Raw genomic sequence first — 22,097 nt, forward strand, 5'->3', positions numbered from 1 at the left:
TCAGATATATGAAATATGTTTTAAGATTATTGCACATATTTTGCGATAAAAACTATTTTTTTGATAAAATACAAACATATTTTATTGTTAATTAGTTATATAATTTATTATATTATGAAATGGAATAATTATAAAAACACCCTCATTGATGTCACGAGGATCAAATTTACGTTTGTTTAGTACCGACAAATGGGAATAGACTAGATGGAACTGGACTGCTCTGGACATCAGTCCTCAATATGGACCTACACAACACAAGCTGCAAACATTACATAATTCAACTTATCCTGTTATATTATTTTAATTCAATATGGAACATATTTTTTTAGCTTTCTGATATTATCAATATTGTAAAAAAGTAAAATTATTGATATTTTAGGTATAGGTAATATAATTACAAAAATCATTCCATGATATTGTATGAATTGCATTTTTCGTTATATTAGACCTAGTATACAATATCATGTTTACATGGTTTTAGATTAAATGTTAAAATATTTATTTATCTATCCTTCTTTTTGACTGGCTAAATGAGAGTGAACATTGAGCTTGAAATCCCTCAAGATTTATTTTCCCATCAATACTTTAATTAGTTCCTTAAAACTCTTGCTAAGAATTTAGATTAATTAAACGTCTATAAAGCATCAAAACCTTCATTAGGTTTTTGTAGTAAATAATGAATTTCTGGGCTTGTCCTATTTCACATGCTAAATTAAAATATTTAAAAAAAATACAAGTAGCAAGAAGGTTCATGATTTCTAAAAATCGTGAATTTAAGTTTTAAATTAGTTCTTCAATGAAATAAATGAAAATGATTTAGATATAATATTATATACGTTCTAAGTATCTCAACATGGTGTTATCCTACTCAAAATACCTAAAGACAAGGTATATCAGAGAAGAGGGGTGTAAAAAACATGTCCTCCTAAGCTGGATCAGCTTTTGTACTTGGCAAACTAAACCAGATTTTTTTATTTTCCAAAAGTTGATCTATCATTTTTATTTAATTCTGAAAGACATTAAATCTTGTATAAAGTAAAAATTAGTGTGTATGCTTTTGAGAGACACATAATAACAATAAGAGTTTGCACAAGAGCTTTAAATGTTAAGACCTTGTATATTTGAGGATCGATATCGGAGTAATTCACCCTTATATGTTCTCGCTATATATACATTGGGATTTGTGTTTATTTCTTTCCTCATTTGTTTCTACAAGCTGATTTACTCCTAGGCATTCTTATAATTGTAAAATTGACTGCTTTCATTTTCAATTTCCTTTTATCTCTATATACTAGAAGAACATATTCTGTACATTACTGTCAGATACAATTTTAAAGCAATTGTGTACATTTATTGATTAAGAATTCCATAATTGGGAAGAATTGGACAATATCAACAGATTTTGTGCTTTTTTTTTTTTTTTTTTTTTGGTCGGAAAAGTTTCTATATACAGTCAAGTTACCGATACAAATTTAAATTATTACTTTTTTCAATTTGTTTATAACCTCTCTGTTTTGTTATTTTGTAACTATGCCGTGTATATATATGTAGTTAATTTGTATTGGATCTGAATTTTAAACTTAAAACCGGTTTTGTCTCTTTCATGGGTCTTTGAAAACACTCTCTACACATAATCAACATAAATTAACATTTATAAAATTGTTTTTTACAGCGATATAACTCAGTGGATAACGCTATGGGAGAACTTACTCTTGAATTTAATGTGGGAATGTTCAAGAAAGGGTCGCTCCTAGAAAAGTGAATATACATTTCGTCACATATATCATATGGAAGACTCATGACATTAAAAAAGAAAAAAATGAATTCTGGGTTAGGCAAAGGTATTATGTTATTTTATAATCTCTTTTTTACCCTACGTTAGTAAACTATGATATTATAGATCCTCACATTATCCAACACATTACAACAGACAGGATAAAAAGCTCGTTTTAAGCAATCTTTTAAAATTTCTTGCGTATTCTTTTCCTATGGAGGACAGAAATAGCTACATTTTTAAATAACTTTGATAATCTTATAAAAAATGCATTGTCCAAGTTTAAATCTCATCAGCAAGAAAAATAGGATATTTTTTAGTGAGCAACTACGAAGTATTTATAATTATAATTCTCAGAAAATGCATCACTAAGAGATTTATATATAAATGAAGTATTGTTTAACGCCAAAGAGGAATCGTTGTTTGTGGATTGATAATTAAAAACGAAAGTTCAATGGTTTTCCTTGTTTCTGGATGTGTATCTTAATTATTGTTCTTTACATTTAGATGGATCTATTGTTAGAATCAACTAATCAGATAATTCTAAGGGCATCCTTTTGTAATAGTAGAGAATAATGGCAAAACTAAACTACAAAATCAAATATATCTAAAAGAACTCTTTACACCTAGTGTTCTTTTACTTTCTCTAGTAGATCAATTATATCATGTCTACATGTGGAATTATTTAATAAGACAATAATTGTTTAAATGGGTATTAAAAAAAATATATATTAAATCATATTTATGTTCAAGTGCTAAATATATTCGTATGCACATCGATACTTTAAAAAAAATATAGTTACTTCTTTAAATTAATAACTGGGATTGTTTTTTTTTTAATAAAATTTTTAAATATTACACTTAGACCTGTTTAATGTGAGAGTATGTATATGAAATAAGTAAATAACTACATATGTGTATAGGGGGAAAAAATTGTTTATATATTAGTAAAAAGTTGTTAAAAAAATAATAATAATATAAATTTAAAAGTTCAAGTAAAGGTAAAATCAGAAAAATTTCATAAACTAACGTAAAACTAATAAATATTTTTGTATTATACCTTTGTTTGTTATTGAACTAAGTTTTTTTTGAAGAATAATTTATAAAATAATGAATAATCTTTATTTTAGAAGACATGTTGCCAGAAATTTGAATAAAGGGACATGTATAAACTAAGTGTTTTTTTTTCAAATAATTATGGCGCCTTCCTTCGCTATGGACTAATATGGTTTGTTGTAGTTGTAAAAAATTCGTCACATGCGTGTTAAAAAACCTTTAAAAGTAATAATAATTTGCTCTCCTGTTAAACAATATTCATTTAACTATAAGAAATGACATTATCAAGTTTAATTAATTTATGACCAATTGCTAAATCTAGGACTGTAAAAAAGAATTCAGTAACAATTCACCATTAAGAGTTCTGTGATTATGTACAATGAACATCAGTTACAATTTTTATGTAGCTCAAAATAGTTATAATACAATATTGTTCACATAATCATAATCATGACAATCCTGTCCCAACGATTATTTAGGAACATTGCAAAAAAAGTACCCACTTAATTCGCTCAGTATCGTTCAGGTACTGTAATAGCTTGTCACTATTCTTTATAAAAACTGGATTAAAGTACTTATTAATATTATAATCATTAGACGATCATAAATCCAACAAAGTTGAGGTGGACTGCTATTGACATCAAACGTTTTTATCTATTTTGAAGATATTTAGTAAAGATTGCCCAATATGAGACATCTTATGTGTCCCCTTTGGAAGTGTGTTCATGATTTAGAAAATAATCATTAAAATATTGTGAATTATACTAAGTTGAGAAGCAAAATATGGAATATTTATTTTTTTTCAGAAAACTAGGTTTAGTGATTATTTATGAATAATTCAGGTTCAGCCATCCATTGTGCATAACAAATTATAAAAATAATTTTGTCATTATGAGTGGTGAAAAGCCAAGAGGCAGCCCATCTTAGATCTTTTTGATGCTAAAGCTGAGAAACTTAGGAATATGGAAATTGGAAGTGCTCCATGGGCTAATTTTCAAGATTGCCAGAATGAAAAATGATGGAAAATACCTTTATTAAAAAAAAGAAAGGGGAGTTTACAATTTTAAGAAGGATTCTGTGTTTATGTCCAGCTGAGAGAGTAAGATCAGTCAGAACTCCGCCAAAACGATGAATTGCCTCGCCAACCACCTCTCCGTGGCTTGTAGGACCACCACAAAAGCTGTGACGGCCGACTTGGTCTTGTCCCCATATACGAAGAGCCAAACTATATTCTGACAGAGGTCAAGGAGTAAAGAAGCTAGGAGATGTGCCTCCTTCCTTGTCACATTTTACCCACTGGACTTGTGGTCCAGTGTGATCCTGTGTAGAGCACATTGGAGAGGGAACCTGAAAAAACTCCAACCTCAAACGTGTGTTCACCGTAGGCCACTATAACGGCTTGCATGATCACTTTGTCATCAACTCCTGCAATGCCTTCCAGCAACGTTTAAAGGGTATGACTGATGGTGAAGGTGGCCATATTCAGTGACAAGTTTGCATAAGCCTTTGTTAACAATTTTTGTCAAATTTATTCACTTTTTTTCAATTTTTGGAAAGTTATACTATGTGCATGGTGATTAGTGCACCTAATCATATATTCTTCCCCTGAAAAGTAGTAATTGAAAACGAAATACAGAAAATTGTTTGAAGGTTACTTTTCAGAAAATTTGGATGAACAATTATTATGTTTTTAAAGGTATTTTTAAAACAATGTCACATTACATGAATATTTATAAAATACAATGTATATTGTAAAATAAATGAGATTAAATCCAATATACAACTAAAAATAAATTCACTTTCTTTATCATTCCTAAAGAAAAAAGATTAAGTAAATATTGATACATTCATTTTTGTATAAATAAAGTTAATGATGGCAAACTAAAATACATTATTTCAACATACAATGACGTTCATGATAAGAAGTACGGGCAAAACGCAGAGAAAATTATCCTTTTAATTTAAGAAAATATAAATGTAAATATCTGATAGTGTTTTGTTCTTAGTGATTATTTTATATGCATTATGGTTAGGTAATCCTTCGAGCTGAGACAAACTATAAAAATCATTTGTCATCTTGTCATCATGAGTGAGCAAAACATCAAAAGACAGGGCATCTCAGATCTTATATTAGCATCAGTATTGATGCTAATTAATAGCATTTTGGGGATATTTTTTAAAAACCCCATAGACACACTTTTATTTATAGTTCTGATAAAAAAACAAGCACTCTAACTAAATATAATACAATTCCTACATATATCTGACAAGGTTTAAAAAAATAATTGGAAAAACAAAACTAAATATCACAGTTTTCTTTTTTCAATATAATTATTTAAAAGTCCGAAATAGCGACCATTGTTGGATAAATTTCCCAAAATTATTTAACAATTTTACCTTTCAAATTTGTTAAAATGGGTTTCATGTTGCATCGCCAATTATAAATTATCACGCCCACTTTGCTAGTAATGTCCTTCACCATAAAAGCCCAAGGAGTATTCGAATCCTTGGTCACTACCCAATCAGTTTTTGAGGTCAAGACTTTTAGATTTTTTTGTATTTTTAGTTTACAATTATGGAGCCAAAGGACTAATTTCATCAGATTTGTAGATAATGTGTACTGACGTTTTTATTTTCTTCTACTGAATATGCAATTTATACTTTCATCCTGAGTATTGGATTTATTCATATAAATTAATAAGGTAACGATTCGTAGTGGAGCTATTTTTGCTTTGATAAAGTAAAAGGGGTGTTTTTGTATCAATGTCAGACCACAGGAGACCTTGTTTACCCAACCGTTTGGTTACTGGTATTCCAGTGAGGTTTATCCCCGACCTATTAGTTATTTTGGGCATATAAAAAAAAGAAACCAAAACAAGGTTAACCCTGTCAATTTGAATAATATTTTTGAGGAGAGATGTTTAGCTGTCATGTCATTTAAATAAATCAGCTACAATCAGCTGTTACTCGGGAGGAGAAGGAAATAAATAAGAACATTTGCAAGAATTACTCCAATGTGCATCTTGAATTATACTTCTATTTCCAAACGGACTTACATTTATAAATCTGCCATAAATCCACAAACGTCTTGGTTACTATATACCCAAATAAGAAGTGCCAAGCGGTACCAAGAGAGTGAAATTAAAATATAGAGAAACTACATTAAGGTGATCAAAGAGTATTAAAACTCCCGGAAATCGGAAAGTGAAGAAGTAATTGACGCAATTTGAATTGTAACAATTAAGTAAGTTAAAACATAAAGGGAGCTTCATATATTTTTATTTTCATTAAGAATTTATTATAATAATAATCATGTATTACAACAATTATGTAAATTTAGAGATGCCAATAAGTTAATACAGTATTTGAAAACGACTTTGTTTAAGTATATAAAATTTTTATTCCAATTTTTAAATTTAAATAAAAAATGTTTAGCCTTTTCAAATATTAAAATGGATATGGAAGATTATTATGACCATAACTTAGTCCATATTTATTTATTCTTAAATTGGGTTATATTCATAAGTCTTCTCCAAACTTTATGCCCTTAAATTCTCTTACTTACATGTTTTCAAAAAATTTATGATTGTATGTCTGCATGATATTTTAAAATAAATTCAATTAGTGTTAATAATTGGTTTGATTCAGGATATAAATTTGAAGACATTATCATCAATTTATCAAAAAGTTCTAATTTTTTTTCTTAAAACTAATATTTACCGAAAGTTGCCACTTTGGAGAAACAATTTTAAGGAAACTAATTGTGAAAATATTTTGAGTTCTCGATTTTTTGGGTCAACTATCTTTTTTTCTCGTCTTCTCTCATGACGTCAAAGATTTGCCATTGTTATTACTCAGTATGATAACTCTATGTACTTTATCACTATGGTTTATGCTCCGTTTTCTGAAGCACAAGAATACAATTTTGTGTTGATCACTCCTCGTATATATATATATAAATATATTGGCCCTCTTATGTATTTATATTATCAATAAAGTTTCATATTATATAGAAATACAAATGTATAACTACACTTTTAATATAATCATACTAAGAATGATTATAAGACATTATCGATTAAAATAATAAGTGAGTTATAAAATATATTTATTTATGTATGACAATGACAGTCTGGGAGTACTCAGGAAATAAATAGCTGTGATTGACTTATTTGACTAACTAGCTGATGATTTTAATGCCTTATTTTGTTTTTTTATTGATTATAGGTTTCTTAATAAATTAAATGTAATGATATATATATTTTTTTAATAAAAGGTTGAGTGAATAAGAAAAAAATATATGTTTCGTTTTAACAGTTATTCATTTTGAATTACTATTATGTTATCTTAATATAAATGAAAAATATTATATGCTTTCAGTATCTTAAAGAAGAACCCATTTGGGAATGGGTTCTCCCTAAAACAAGGATAGTGATAAATATAGCATAACATAAATGTATACTCATAATATTGTAGAATTCTTGTCTTTCTTTTTGAGTTTTTTGTAATCTATCCAGTATCTACCAAGTATAATAGAAATACATCTACGTTTTTTTAATACGGTAGAATAGTGTTAGTTACTTTGTAACTTTAAAAGACTATATTTAAGTCATTTATTAATATTTTTCAATATATTTACTTCAGATAGTTGATATACATACATGTATTACCATTGCCTTAATATTAATAATATTTTTATGGTAAAAAAAATCATCCGTATAGCAAATACATCAATAATATTTTAAAATTAGTAGATATTATGGAATAAACATGAAACTATCAAGTGAAAAGAATAAACTACCAATAAGAAATTAATTTTTCATTTACCTTGAATATAATAAATATAGAGTTCAATGTAATCATTTTGCTTTTATAATCAAATGTAAGCCTTGAAAAAACCTCTTTTGCTGTGCAATTTTAACTATTCTCTCAAGCAAAATATATATTTATACTTTAGTAATACTAAGGATATCAAATTTTATTAAGGATATCATCCCAACTTCCCTATTGCTTCGAATAGTTTGTAATAAAGACCAATAATAGTTATACAAATAATAACTAGAATGACTCTGAAATATCGACTTGCTTGAACAGAGTCTTTGTAACGAAATAGTTTTTGCATGCCCAAAATACAACTGAAGGAACCATTATGATAACAAAAATAAAAAATAACGAAGAACTCATACATAGGGAATGTAAATTTTGAAGAATATTATTCATTCCATCAACACTAAAACAATGGTATTATTATATTTTGTTATATTTTAACTATTATTTTCATTAAAATAACTTATAATTAGATCAGCTGCCAAACATTTTTTAATTTATTTATTTGTTTTGGAGATCCCAGATCTTTGCAAGAGTAAAACTCCAATATGTTGACTAGTAATTTGGCTGTTTAGAAGAAGATTCTTGACTTAATAAGTTTGGAAATGACAAGGGTATTAATATGTTCTAACATAAGTGTACAAAAGTTAAAAAGTATCTTATATATTTTGTAAAAAATATAATCACTTAATGCTTTCGGCACCGTAAGGTCCCTGATGATATTCTTATCAAATTTTTTGATATTTTTTACTCAAATTGATATACAAAACATTTTTTTTTTTTTCAATTTGCAATGATTACATATCCACGTTTTTATTAGGGACACTTGTTTCCCTATTTTCCTGAAGGGTAACAAGACAAATAAATAATTTTATGGAAAAAAGTATTTTTTATTCTTTTAATTATTTACTAAATTAATAAACATAATATAAATTTATTCTAAAAATAAATAAAATTATTAAATAAAACAATAATATAACCACAAAAAATATTTCGTGATTTTTGTCCAGATACAGTTCATAAAAAAAATAAATTGAAAAAGTTTTATTTTGTTTTTATGTATTTTTACTATAACGTAGATATAATTAATGATAAAGAAAGGAAAAGAATGAGAAATAATTTCTTGACGTAATGCATGACTTATATGTAAGCATTGTATTCTTTTTCCAAGACCATATTCATTATATTCTTTTTTCCAAAGGTATAACTAATCAAAATATCCTGTTTTGCTGCAACACCTATTTGAATCCCCACTTTATTCGTTTATTCTTCATATATTGCCTGCTAGACATTTTCCCTTTGAACTTAGTAACGTTAACGTAAATTGACTGTTCTGGAGCATTGTCCATGGTAAATTGAAATACCTAATTTAATTTATCAATAATTGCACTTATTTTGTAAGCTTTGCCATTTTATTTGTTTTTAAGTTATTAGTGAGGTAAAGGTTTCGAAGAAGGAACATAAATCCAGCTCTGTTTATTGCATTTTTGATAACCACAGAAGATATAAAATTATTATCACTCCAATAAGATTTCAAATTGAGAAGCTTCATCACTGGCATCATCAGATTGATTGCCAGAAAAGTGGGGATTTCTACTAAATTTGTTACAAACTCTATATCATTATAATGTAATTAATATATATTGTTACCCTGACATATTTTACCCTTCATGACAAGAGGGACACAAATAAAAATAATTTAATTATGTTTTTAAATGTGTCAGTATTCTGATATAAACATAATAACTACAATTTTTGGAAGGTTACGTGATTGTTAATCTCAAATTGAATAAGTCTATAAAATAATAAAATGTACTGTTTTTTGAATAATAGTAAACACATTATCCTTAAATGGAGAAAACAATTATTATTTAGTAAAACCTTTATCGAATATTCCTTTAGTTAATCATCTTAGGTCAAGAATTAATTCATGAATTGATTAAAGTCTAAATTATATTCATTCATTCCAGACTTGAAAAATCACGATACAAAACGATATGAGCTCTTCCATTTCTTCGTGAGTCAGTCTTTATTGACTTAAAAGCATACTTCAAAGGTTGAACTTCTTTACGGTCATCATCTAAAATATTATATGAGGATATGAGCCAGTCGAACTTCGTTTAGAATTCGTAAACGAATAAAGAAGCAAGGAGACAAATATATGGATTCCTATTGACAAACGAATGTTGTTCATGAATACATGAAAAAGATTCGCTAATACAAAATCCTGTAGTCGAATAATTAATTAGATTATTAACCATAATCTTTTAATACATCAAGCCGTATTCAATGCAATGTTTATGTCAACTTATGTATTTTCTGAAAATACGTGCCTCCTCCATGTATATAGTGCTCCAAACTAAGGCCAAGTGAGATTAATCCAAGAAACGAGATGCCCCTCCGTGAGCTATTTAATCTAGCTGATAGTAAAAGTCGATACGATAGAGAAATATGAGGCTACCCACCATCTTCGGACAAGGAAATTCATTAATAAATATTCCTTTCTTTCTATCGATTGAGTTTTTTCCATTCCTGTATGCCTCAACTAAGGCCATGACTATGATTCATTTTCGTGCCATAAGTCAATGGGACCTTTCGAAATAGACTCAACATCCCAGATCCGTAATTCCTTACTCCTTTTTATAATAATAAGTATATAAACAGCACAAGATTACAGATTAATTCTTTATCATTAATCTTTTTTTCTTCTTCCCCTAGCTTTATAATTAATCTGATCGAGATACAAGGGCAAAGTTCTAACCAATAATAGAAAAACACAAATAGGCGGCGAAGATGTCATGCGACAAAATCTCCTCAATGAAAAATTATCTGCGGAAACCATAATAGCCATAATCCATAATAACCATAATCGCCTTAATAGTCAAGATCTCTTCAACAAGTAATTCACTCGTTGGATATAATTTCCTTTAATAGAAGGATAATTAATTGTGCATGTGTCTCCTAATATAATGGTATGCGATAGTAACTTCTGATCTCGTTCATGAAGTTTCCATCTTATATAATTATCCGTATAGACCGTAAATCAAAAAGTTCAAGTATTTAGATGTGAGATGGACACTCAAGGACTCTTATTTATGGAATATTCTTTAAGAGTAGGAGACGAAAATGGAACTCCTTACTTCTTATACGTTTAAGTATACAATGGTTCAGTAGAAGATCCGGAGAAATTTATGTAATAAGACAATAACAGTCTTTACGGATAATTATATAAGCCGGAAACTTCAAGCTGACGCCTGATTTCTTACTACTTAGTTAGGTGTCCCAAAAAAATTGTTTGCTAAAATGAAACCTGTGCTGTTTTATTATGAGGTTTTTCAATATATAATTAACATAACATAAGTCATATGTATATCTATTTTAAAAATACAGGCAGCCCCATAGGTTTAAGGATTTACTCAATTTTAAAAGGAAAAATTACTACAATTCTCATGTTTTTGGTATTTGAAAACTTGATATTCCAGTGAATATGACTAATTCTGTTATTTTGTTTACCTATATTTTTATTCTGATATCACTAGAAATCTATATTTTACTTTATATTGTTTTAAACTAATTTTTATTTATATTTTAGGTTCATTTTTGTTTAGTTTAGGCTTTTTCTGCATAAACTTACTAGTTTGAGATTTTTATATCAACTTCAATATATTTATTTTAGATATGAAACAAGCTGGAGTTGTTATCGGTTAAGCTCAATTGTTCTGGAAAAGCTGTTATTTACAAACAGTAACAAAAGATTGTGACAAGAACAAAGCTTCAAACAAACCCAAAAAAGTTCATCTAATTTTTGAAAAACAAAGGAAAAATTGCTACAAATCTTTTTTCCATATTTTGGCATGTAAAGGATATTCTATTCTGTTATTACATATGAATAGTTATTTCCAACTTTTATGTGATTATGTACTTTTCAAATACATAAGAGACATCTTAACTTCTGTAAACTTCTCTCGGAAAATCTGAATGCCATTACAATTTTCATACTTATTGGGTCGAAAATCCTTTTCTAAACAAATAAATTGTATGTCACCTTATTTTTAATATTACTTTAGTCAAAAACATCATAAATTAATTAAGGAATATACAGTTATTTAGAACTATTAAACCTTTCACTCCAATAGGGACATGGGGGTCACAACAATTTAACTGGCAATAACTTTTCTCATCATCATTCAAAAATATTTTCTTTTACATTAAAATTATTATTTAAATATGTTTTTTTTCTTTATTTAATTGTAATATTGATCTTTTTTAAATAAACATATAGTTTAAACTGATTGTGGTTGTGTTAATTTAAGGCACATTATTTTGACGTATTATTAAAAAAATAATTTTTTACATATATATGTAACTGTAAAGAACTAAATAAATATTTACTTTTAATTTAATTGAAACGATTAATTTTGTGATTTTATAAAAGGATCTTTTCTTCGACGAATATATTTGTTGATTAATTTCCAAAGGTTGATTTTTGGCGAAAATATTAAACATTTATAGGAATTATATCTAAGAAGTTACTTAAATAGTTACTGTTTTCACATTTTGATTTCATTATCCTATTACATTATCTGTCTCTTTCATAATTATATCTATTGTTGCAAAAAACATCTACCTATTTAGAAATTGGTGGCACGAGAAAACAGTTTTACTTTAGCCTCATAAACTTTAAGTTTATAAAAAACTTATGTTACACATAGGTAACACTTGTAACAAATGATTTTGAACTACAAAAAGTCAATATTATTCAAAATTTAAGGATCATTTATAAAATTAAAAGTGTTGAAATGCATAATTACTAAATGATCTGAAAGTTATACCAAAAAATTTTTAGAAATGTAAATTTAATTACGGTCTTTGTATGTATTTTCTAGATGAAATTAGTTACTTTAATATATTTTTTAATTAATAATATACCATATCAAATAGACTTTTATTTAAAATATGATTTAGTAGAAATACCCATTATCTACTTTTATATATTTTTGATGTTATCTCTAAAAAAAAATGGGGAATTAAAGTATTCTATGTCATGCATGCACCCAATTTTTTTGGAAATTAATTAATAATTGAAGAAAAGAAGAAGTAATTGCTATAATTGGATATAGAAAAAGGTGACTGTACTAATAGAAAGAAAATGACTAACGACATAAGTGCAAGACTCCAACACCAGGTATTAAATTACAATACAATTGGAAAATTAAAATATATTAGAAGTATTGCCTGGAATCTTCAGACACTTTAAAATCAGTAATTTTTATGTACGTTTTATGTGTTCTTATTTTACACATTAAGTAATTTAATATATAATCGTTATTTAAGAAAATGAAAGCATTAAAATCATATTATTAAAATATTTAATTTATAGGAGTTATAACTGTGGGAGTTCAATTTGTTTAGATCATATTAGCTATTCATCATAGTACCTTGTATTCATTTTTTTGCTTTTCCTTTTTATTTTCTTATAAAGAAATGATAATTTTTACTTAGTTAGAATAAAGATATTTAAATCTTAACATAAATAATGACTTGAGAATAAAAAATAATAATAAAAATATTAGACAAACTATCAGCTCCTCCAGAGGTGATCTATAAACTTTGTATAAATAGGCTGCACATAAATAATAAATGCAAAATCATCAAGAAACATTCCTTTCCTTCTATGAATTGAGTTTTTTCCATTTCTTCAAACCTCAACTAAGGCCATAACTATGAGTCATTAACGTGCCACAAGTCATTGATTCTGTTTGAAATAGACTCAGCATCCCAGATTCGTGATTCCTTACTCCTTCTTATAATATTAAATATATAAACAGCACAAGATTACCGATTACTTCTTTTTTATTCTTCTCCTAACTTCATAATTAATCTGATCCAGATATAACGGCAAAGTTCGAACCGATAATAGAAAAACATATAAAGTCGGTGAAGATGTCATACGATAAAATCTCCTCCAGGAAATAATACCAACAGAAAAAATGCAGTTGCCGAAAATGTTACAGATAGAATTACCTAGAACCCATATCCATATATTTGATTTATCTGTAGGAGAGATCCATTCAAACGGCCATGAATGAAATGTCTTTCCATGCAGTTCCAACTCTTTTCTAATCACACATCCCTTCTTCTACAATCTCCTGAGTAATAGAATTCAAAGTCATACCTACTAGGGTCCATAGGTTATGTAAATAAAAAATTATGAATCACACTATATATAGCACCAGCTTGAGTATAAAGATTGAAAATATGTAGAATGATGATTTGAAAAAGGAATTGACGATTTAAAAAGAAAAATAGTTGACAAAAAATTCAAACTGCAATAGTTATGTATGTCAAAAACCTGTAAAGTGTTTCAAATATTCATATTTTTTGCAATGTTTAACCTAAAAATAGTAATGTGTTAACAGAATTATAAGAAATTAGAGATGATAATACATTGGTTAATATAGTATTTTTTAAAAGGTTATTTAATATAGTATATAAATATTTTAATATAATTTTTTTTAGGCTTTAAAAATATTAATGATGGATTTGGAAGATTGTTCTGACTAAAATACAATTCAAAAATCTATAATAGTTGATTTTAAAATAAATTAGATTTTGAGTAACTTTGGTCCCTTCAATCCATTCACTTTTGTGTTTTCCCAACTGATATAAGTTTATGTTTGCATAACATTATGCAATATGTATAATTAGTTTAAATATATGACATGGTTGAGAATATGAATCAAAACATGATTATCAATAGGTTTAAAGGGTTCATTATTCTAATTAAATGCGATATTTTGTGAATGTTTGCCCTCTGGAGGTAGAATTATAGTCTACACAAGTCAGCACTTTTAACGTGGAAAATATATATATATATATTTAATAGAATCTTATTTGAATAATATATACGTTTTGTAATTATGGGATATTATAACCAATGAGACGTAAATAATGCCTTTAATTTGATAAAACTGTCGGAGCTATAGCAAGAAATACAATAGGATTTTCTATTGTTTTGATTAACTATCACTTTTCTCTGGTATGCTTTCGCAACGTCAATGATATTGCCTAGCAAGGTTTATGCAAGGTTAATAGAAATACAAAGTTAGACTATCACGTAATCGGTCTTTGTCGACACTTCAACTTTTACCAATTTTACTGAGCAAGGCACACAGATTTTGACAAAACATCCAACCAATCATATACTAGGACGTCATTATTGCTAGAATTTTCAGTTTGATGTATCATACCCACTGCTGGGTAAGCCAGATAGATTTGGACAAAACATGCAACCAATCATATTATATAACGTCATAATTAAAAAGCGTAGTGGAAGTCAAACATCAGTCTTACACGTGTTATGGTAGGTATAAACTTGTAATTCTATTAACCTTGACTCTATGTATTTTATCTCTAGGGACATAATGCTAGGTAGCTACAAAAGAGTAATATTTAGCTATTAATAATTATTTTATATAATATACGCAACCTCATCAAAAACTGATGGGTACTTGCTTGATTCTCAAAATTTGTAATAAATATTTCACACATATTTTCATCACAAATGCAAAATTGATTTATTACTTTAAAAATAACAAATTATATCATAGTGGAACCTAAATCTTTTATCATTACTTTTCGAAAGGAATTTATTTTTCTTCATTTGAAATAATAATACAAATATTTTAATCAATATTTACAAGTTTAAAATAGAATGCAATAGATACAAAATTGAACAATATTACACTGACGTAATCATTGTTATCATTCAACTCTTTATTATATAATTCAATGTTTTATTTTTAGGGTTTCTTTTTTACTCAGTCCACCATCCGTTTCATAAAAAAAGATCTTCACTAACAAAAGATCTTAGGCTAGATTTTTGTTTTGTTTGTGATTATGATTATTTTTTGTGTAGCAAATTAATGGTACTATTATTATAATTATAAAAATTAACATGGATTCACATGGAAAAGTATTTACCTCATTAAAAATAAAGTGAAGACACAAAATATGTGTCAATAGGGAATAAACAGTAATAAAAAATCACTTTTAAACTTTCAATTTAATTACGGAACCTCAAAATTTATCTGATTGACTTGAAATTTGTTTTGAAGTCATATTTTATGCATCAAATTTTTCTGGTCTTGAAAATATTAAATTTCCTTTTTTTAAATTTGTCTTTAGGTTTTTTGTTCAAATTCAGTTTAAAAAAAAATAATCATAATTACTTTGAAATTTTTATTCTGCCAAAACATGCGAACTTCCTAAAATAAAATATTATATTTTCTATTTTTGTTAATCTATCATTAAATTTCCATATCAAATACAAGCTTTAACTCAAATAAAATATTTTTTTAATAAATAAATAATGCCTATAAAATGTTTATCAAAAGCAGATGTATGTTAGATTAAGATTGATGAAAAAATATCATTGAATCTGGACTTGTGCGGCCAGGGTTGTTTCAGAAATAAACTCATACATTTATTTCAGAAATCTAGCTATATGAATTCCTAATGGTACTCATTTGGTCCAAAGTTGTTTTTTGATTACCCTACAATTTAAAAGAGAAATGCTATGAAAAATGTAGGAAAATAATCGCATTCTTTTTGACTTTATCTACTCTGAATAATAGTCTGAAGTTGACCATGAGTTATACTTGGAGTATGATGACTGGGGACCTATTTGGACTTGGAAAAAGTAGCCTCGAATACAGCTCTGCTTCCGAGTCTCAAGAATGAGTAGAATAAAGTTCATAAACTACATCTCCAATGGTCGAGTAGCATCTTTTAACAAGTGTGGCCATGTGGAAATTTTAGAGCCCCTATGCTATAGATTTTCAATAGTAAATTTCTTTGTTACGGAAACTTCTAAATTACATGTTTTGAAAAAATTTAAAATGTATACTTTGATGCATTTCAAATTCAAAATTTTAGAAATTACCTCAACAGAAATTTTTCAAATATATTTTTTATTAAAATATCTCTTGAATGTTTTGAAATATTAATAATTAAATTATGCTTAGATTTGTAACAAACCATTTTGAAATTAATATAACACATGGTCTGAAAAATCTCCGGATTAACAAGGACAACACGTTTTTTAGTTCAAAATTGGGCAAAAATTGATAAATATAATATGAATTAAGAGCAAAATAATCATTTTAGCACAAAAATATGATATACCTGATGTTTTACCTCAAAATAGTTTTCAATTTCAGCGATAACCTCTTCATTGGATTGAAATTTCTTACGGGCAAGAATTTCGATTTCTGTCTACCAAAAGCCAATAGTCTCTGGAAGCCAACTTTAGAGAATATCGTGTATTTGAATAGCATTGCAAAGTTCAATCAATGTTATTTTGCCTATATTTTGATTGGCTTGTGACACTGGGAGTTGTTCTAACGAAACATCAATTTCTTCTTCTTTAAATGGAGCCGTGTATTCCATTTTTTGTCCTTCAAACGCTCTAGTAACGTTATAAAATATTTATTGTTGATTGCATTTTCCTTTTCAAAGTAGATAAAATGCCATGCAGATCCCAAAATAAAATACCAAGGCCATAACCTTTCCAGACAATTTTTGTGCCTTCAGGTGCTTAGGACGAGGTACACCAGTTGCCCTTAGTTCGAATGAACAGTGGAATTAAGATAAATTTAACTGCCATCTAACTCATACAACTTCACTTTCCAATTCTTAAAATCATTTTCTGGGATTTTGTTTTTGTTTTCTGAAGTTACTGCCTCATTTGTAGGTCAACTGCGTTTTATATTATTGATGTATCTACAACCACGTTTGAAATCAGCAAACCGACGTTTACTATATTTTTTTGATAGAGTGTTGTCCCCATAAAATTTTTGACCTCTTGTTTTGCCCGAATAATATTTTTTATCATCAAGAAGTAGTATAGAAATTAAATAAAAAAATGGTTATGTTACAGTGGAATTTTGACAGCTATCTTTTGAAAGCTGATACTAACTGAAAACGAGTGAATTAAAAAAAATAGCACCATCTTTGTGTGAAGCCCCGGATTTTTCAAGCCATGTACTAAGTATTACTCCACTACAAATATACAATAACTCTCATACAAAAATAGGTTTAATTACGCAATCAAAGACTCAACTTGGACTTTAATGCCCTTACAATTTTGAAATATGTCATTAAGTATGATTTATGGTAATTTCAACTTTCTGGGGACTTGTACTAAACATGATTTACATATTCAAGGATTTTACTCGATTAAGAGACTAAAAAATTGCAGAAGGACTAATGTTGTTCGGAATACCGGTCCTAGATTAGTACCGGGGCACTGACGTGTTTAAAAAGGATCTAGAATAGTTCGTTTAAAACGTTTACCTGAAATACAATTTTCCGGATGACATTTTGCCGGTGACTATTTAGGACATTTGACCAAAAAAAAATTATTTAATATTGTATTATATACAATTGTATAGTTTAATTCTATTTAAAATGGCAGTTTGAGGGATAATAGGTATTTTTCATAAGTTACCTATATTAGGTAAATTAGTTTGTGCTCGTAAATAGAATTTTTTTATCATTTTTTTTACTCAAATCAAAAATTATTGAATACCTAGTTCTATTTTGATACCAGAACCGGTACAAAAATATTGGTATCGTCACAATACTTTAAGGGAAACTGGGTACTTTCCCTTTACCCAATAATTACAGCATGCCATATAAAGTGATATTTTTACTAAAGAAGAAACTTATTTAGTAATGATTCAAACATTAAACGTTTTGGGTTGTTATTGTATTAAAAGGTTTAAAGATAATAATGTTTAATGTCGTATGATATAACAAGTGTACTATTGGCGTAGTCATTGATGTGGAATCATAAGGGTGAATAATTACTCATTTACTTGACAATATTGTCAAGTGTGAAAAAATATATAATATTAATATTTGTAAAAAAAAAAAGTAACTAAAATTGTTTGATTTTCCACCTTATTATGCGTAGATAATATATTTACTTTTGGCGTATCAATATTTGTAAACAACATCAAGGAATACATTTGTTCATGAATTAACTAGATGTATGGATTAGTGGATATTTTAAAAGTCATGAAACCTCTGAAGCTCACCTTTTTCTATTGGACAAATATTATTTAAATTTATTAATATTCTTTCATAAAATACATTGAATAATGAAGTAAATAAATAGTTGGGTTTGAATTTTGAAACAGCAAGTGAGTGACGAGTCTTACATTGGAATATTAAATAAAAAAATTAAATATAAATATCCCTGACTATAGAAATCTATATAAGTCTTATAACCTCACTTTATACTAAATTTTAAAACAGTATTTTTATCAAAAAAATATCGTTGCCATCTGCAAACGTAGTTCTATTCCGTATAATTGGAAAAAATTCCTTGAAAAGATGTTAAAAGCATTAAAAGGCTTCTTTTCATCTATTTTCTATTAAAAATGAAGAGCTTATCAAAAAATGGAAAGCTATCATACTTTGAAATTATATACTTATTAATTATAGTTTGATACTTCTCTTAATTTTGTAATAAACAGAATTACACTCAAATATATAATCGAATTGTACTTAAAAAATTAAATTTACTTGAAACAAGTACATCACAAATTCAAAAGGCATTATAACCGTAATGACTTTTTATTTGACTTTGAACTTAGAATCAACTTATTTGCTTTTAAAAAATCATATAAAAATTCTGTTTTACTAATATTTTTTATTAGAACCTAAAATACCTCACCCATCAATTTTTTTGTAATATTTTTAGATTCAAAATTAGTTTAAAATATTAAGAAACTTATTTGTTCTCTTCATTTCAATGACAAATATTTTCGTACAGAATATATATGCTTGGAAAAACCAATCAAACACCGATCACTGAAGGAAAATGTAGTTCCGTAATTAAACCTTCATAATACTTTCTTGATTAAGAAAAACACTAGAAGAGCATAAAATTTTTCTTGTTCTTAAACAAAAAGAAAGAAAACAATTAATAAACCTGATCGAATGTATGTATTCTTTTTTTGGACGATTGGAGGTTTGCTCAAGGCACCACAACAGCCTGGAGATCCTAAAGACAACCATGAAAAAGGAGTGGGGGAGTATCTCGGCTGCAGATGTGGAGAATGCCGGTGAGAGCATCAGGGCCGACATCACGAAAGGGGTTGCTGCTGAGGGCAGTCACATTGTATAAAATAATACATAAATGTCAAATATATAATTGTTGTTTTATTGTTTACATCCCTATGTAGTCTACAATTTTTAAAAGACACTTTTGAATTTTGTCCAGATTTATATCATCAACCCTGTAGACAAATAAGAAATAAAAAATAATCCATACTTGACCTCCATATGATAGGTAGCTTTTTTTTTTTATAAAATTCTAAAAATAACATAGTTTGAAGACTTATATAGCATAAATATAAAATTCTATTATAAGATATTTTTTTAATTAATTTTAATGATCTTCTATTACTCTTTCTAATACTTCAAAAATATCTTAAATATCAAGAAAAATAATCCAATGAGAAAAATAAATAAACAAAAGGGATACCGGTGTCTTGTAGATGTCAAAGCTTGCTCAAAATTTGTATTTTTAAACCTGGGAGTACTAGAAAGATGGGGATCACACTCTTTTTTTTTTTTTTTTTTTACAATAGTAGACATAAAATATATACACTGTTCATAATTCCACAATGTCTTTAAAAAAATTATTTTCAAATAAAAATATGGATTTTATTGCTTTTTCTAAACGATAGACTATGATAATACTTACAAAATATAAAGGTATATTAGTATTTTTATTCTCTCTGATAAATATTAAATAATTTCATGGCTCAGGAAACGTCGTGGTATTATAAAAATATTAGATAATTTTTTGATTGATTTATTAATGAAATTGTTATTGAAAGTAATTCATATTACTTTTGCGACATAAAACAATTTATATATATATATTCAAAGTAGCAAAAATGACTTAAGAATATATAGACAATAATTTCTAAATGAATTATAAGTACATCTAAATTGTTAGAAAATTGATTCCTTTATCCTAATCGGACTTTTAAAAAGTATAATGTCACAAAATACACAATATAAATAAATTGTCCCAAATCATTTTTAAAAGGTATTTTAAAATATAATTTATTCTCAATATATTGACATCATTTTATTTTTTCATTGGATTTGTCTTATATTGCCCCTTGTTGCTTTTCTAAATGTTAATTTGCAGAATTCAAATTAAATTTTGTACATTTGGCAATAAAGCTCATTTTTGAACGTATGACAACAAAATATAAAGAATAATGAATTAAACCTTATCATCACCCAATACTTTGACATTTGGGCTTGATTGGGAGTCAATTAACAAAAGTAGAAATTGGTGGACAAAAATGAATACCACAAAAGTAAGTTTATTCGGGATTTAAGCCCACTAATAAGTTTGCGGATCAAAATGATCCATAATAACATCTTTACATGTAATTATTTTTTGGTCATTTCACGGTCATAAAAAGGTTTTAAATTTGAATAATTGTACTTGAGTCTAAATATGGAAAAATTCAAGAGAGAAACAAATGAGGAAAATCAATACTTTTGTTCACAAAAAAACTGAAATGTGTCTAATTTATCTTTAACATAAAACAGGGGTTAAAAAAATATTATAAAACTAATGAAAAATAAATTATACCAAGGACGAAAGACCAATTTAAGTTCCTTTGCTGGTAGGTTTATAGTGCTCAGTATGAAGATTCCCAATGTTGGCACCATTGATTGGTCATGGGCAGACATTATCATTCGCTTCCTTGATACAGGCTCTGCAAACCATATAAAAAAGATTGACAATATTGTAAGAAGATACAGAAGTACAGAAAAAATGGCTCTTAGTTTTTGTTTGGAGTTTTTTAAAGAGTTGATTTTTGATTTTTATATTTGCTTGTGATTATAAATATGTACATATATTTTTATTATGATGTCTTATGTCCATTGGATTGAATTTAAACTTTAAAGTTTATTTATATTGTATAATAATGCAACTTCTTTGGATTTTAATAAATATAAAAAAAAGATTATTATAGCCTGATACTTTATATATTGAGTTTGACAAAAAAACCAATTTCTATAGTTTTTTTAGATTATATATTTTCTATCAAATCGGGTCTTTAGTTTAGTGATATTATATTATGTAAGTATGCTATAAATATGGATTTGGACAAAAAGTTGGCAATTTTTTTTCACAAGACAATTTGCATAATGTAGTAGGGAAGTAACTTCATAGAATAGTTTTGAATCTCTAGAGTCTAAGTCGATAATTTAATCAGGAGTAACTATTGGTAACCTAGTGTTAAAGAGATGCATCATTAGTTTCCACCAAACAAAGTTTTAGTATTCTGCAAATACTTTATGTGGTCATTTTTAGAAATGATTGTATAATAATTGA

General features: G+C 27.2%; 1 long non-coding RNA gene across 1 annotated transcript; it reads right to left on the minus strand.

Moving 5' to 3' along the window:
* Window positions 1-2,483: 2,483 nt before the first annotated feature.
* LOC139907460 (uncharacterized) lies at window positions 2,484-21,476 on the minus strand. Its single transcript, XR_011784126.1, has 2 exons — window positions 21,348-21,476; window positions 2,484-4,435 (listed from the first exon to the last, which is right to left on the minus strand). It is a non-coding gene; the product is annotated as an uncharacterized lncRNA (long non-coding RNA).
* Window positions 21,477-22,097: the final 621 nt, after the last annotated feature.

The sequence above is a fragment of the Lepeophtheirus salmonis genome, unplaced genomic scaffold (assembly GCF_016086655.4).
Source record: "Lepeophtheirus salmonis unplaced genomic scaffold, UVic_Lsal_1.4 unplaced_contig_1351_pilon, whole genome shotgun sequence".
Lineage (NCBI taxonomy): Eukaryota > Metazoa > Arthropoda > Copepoda > Siphonostomatoida > Caligidae > Lepeophtheirus > Lepeophtheirus salmonis.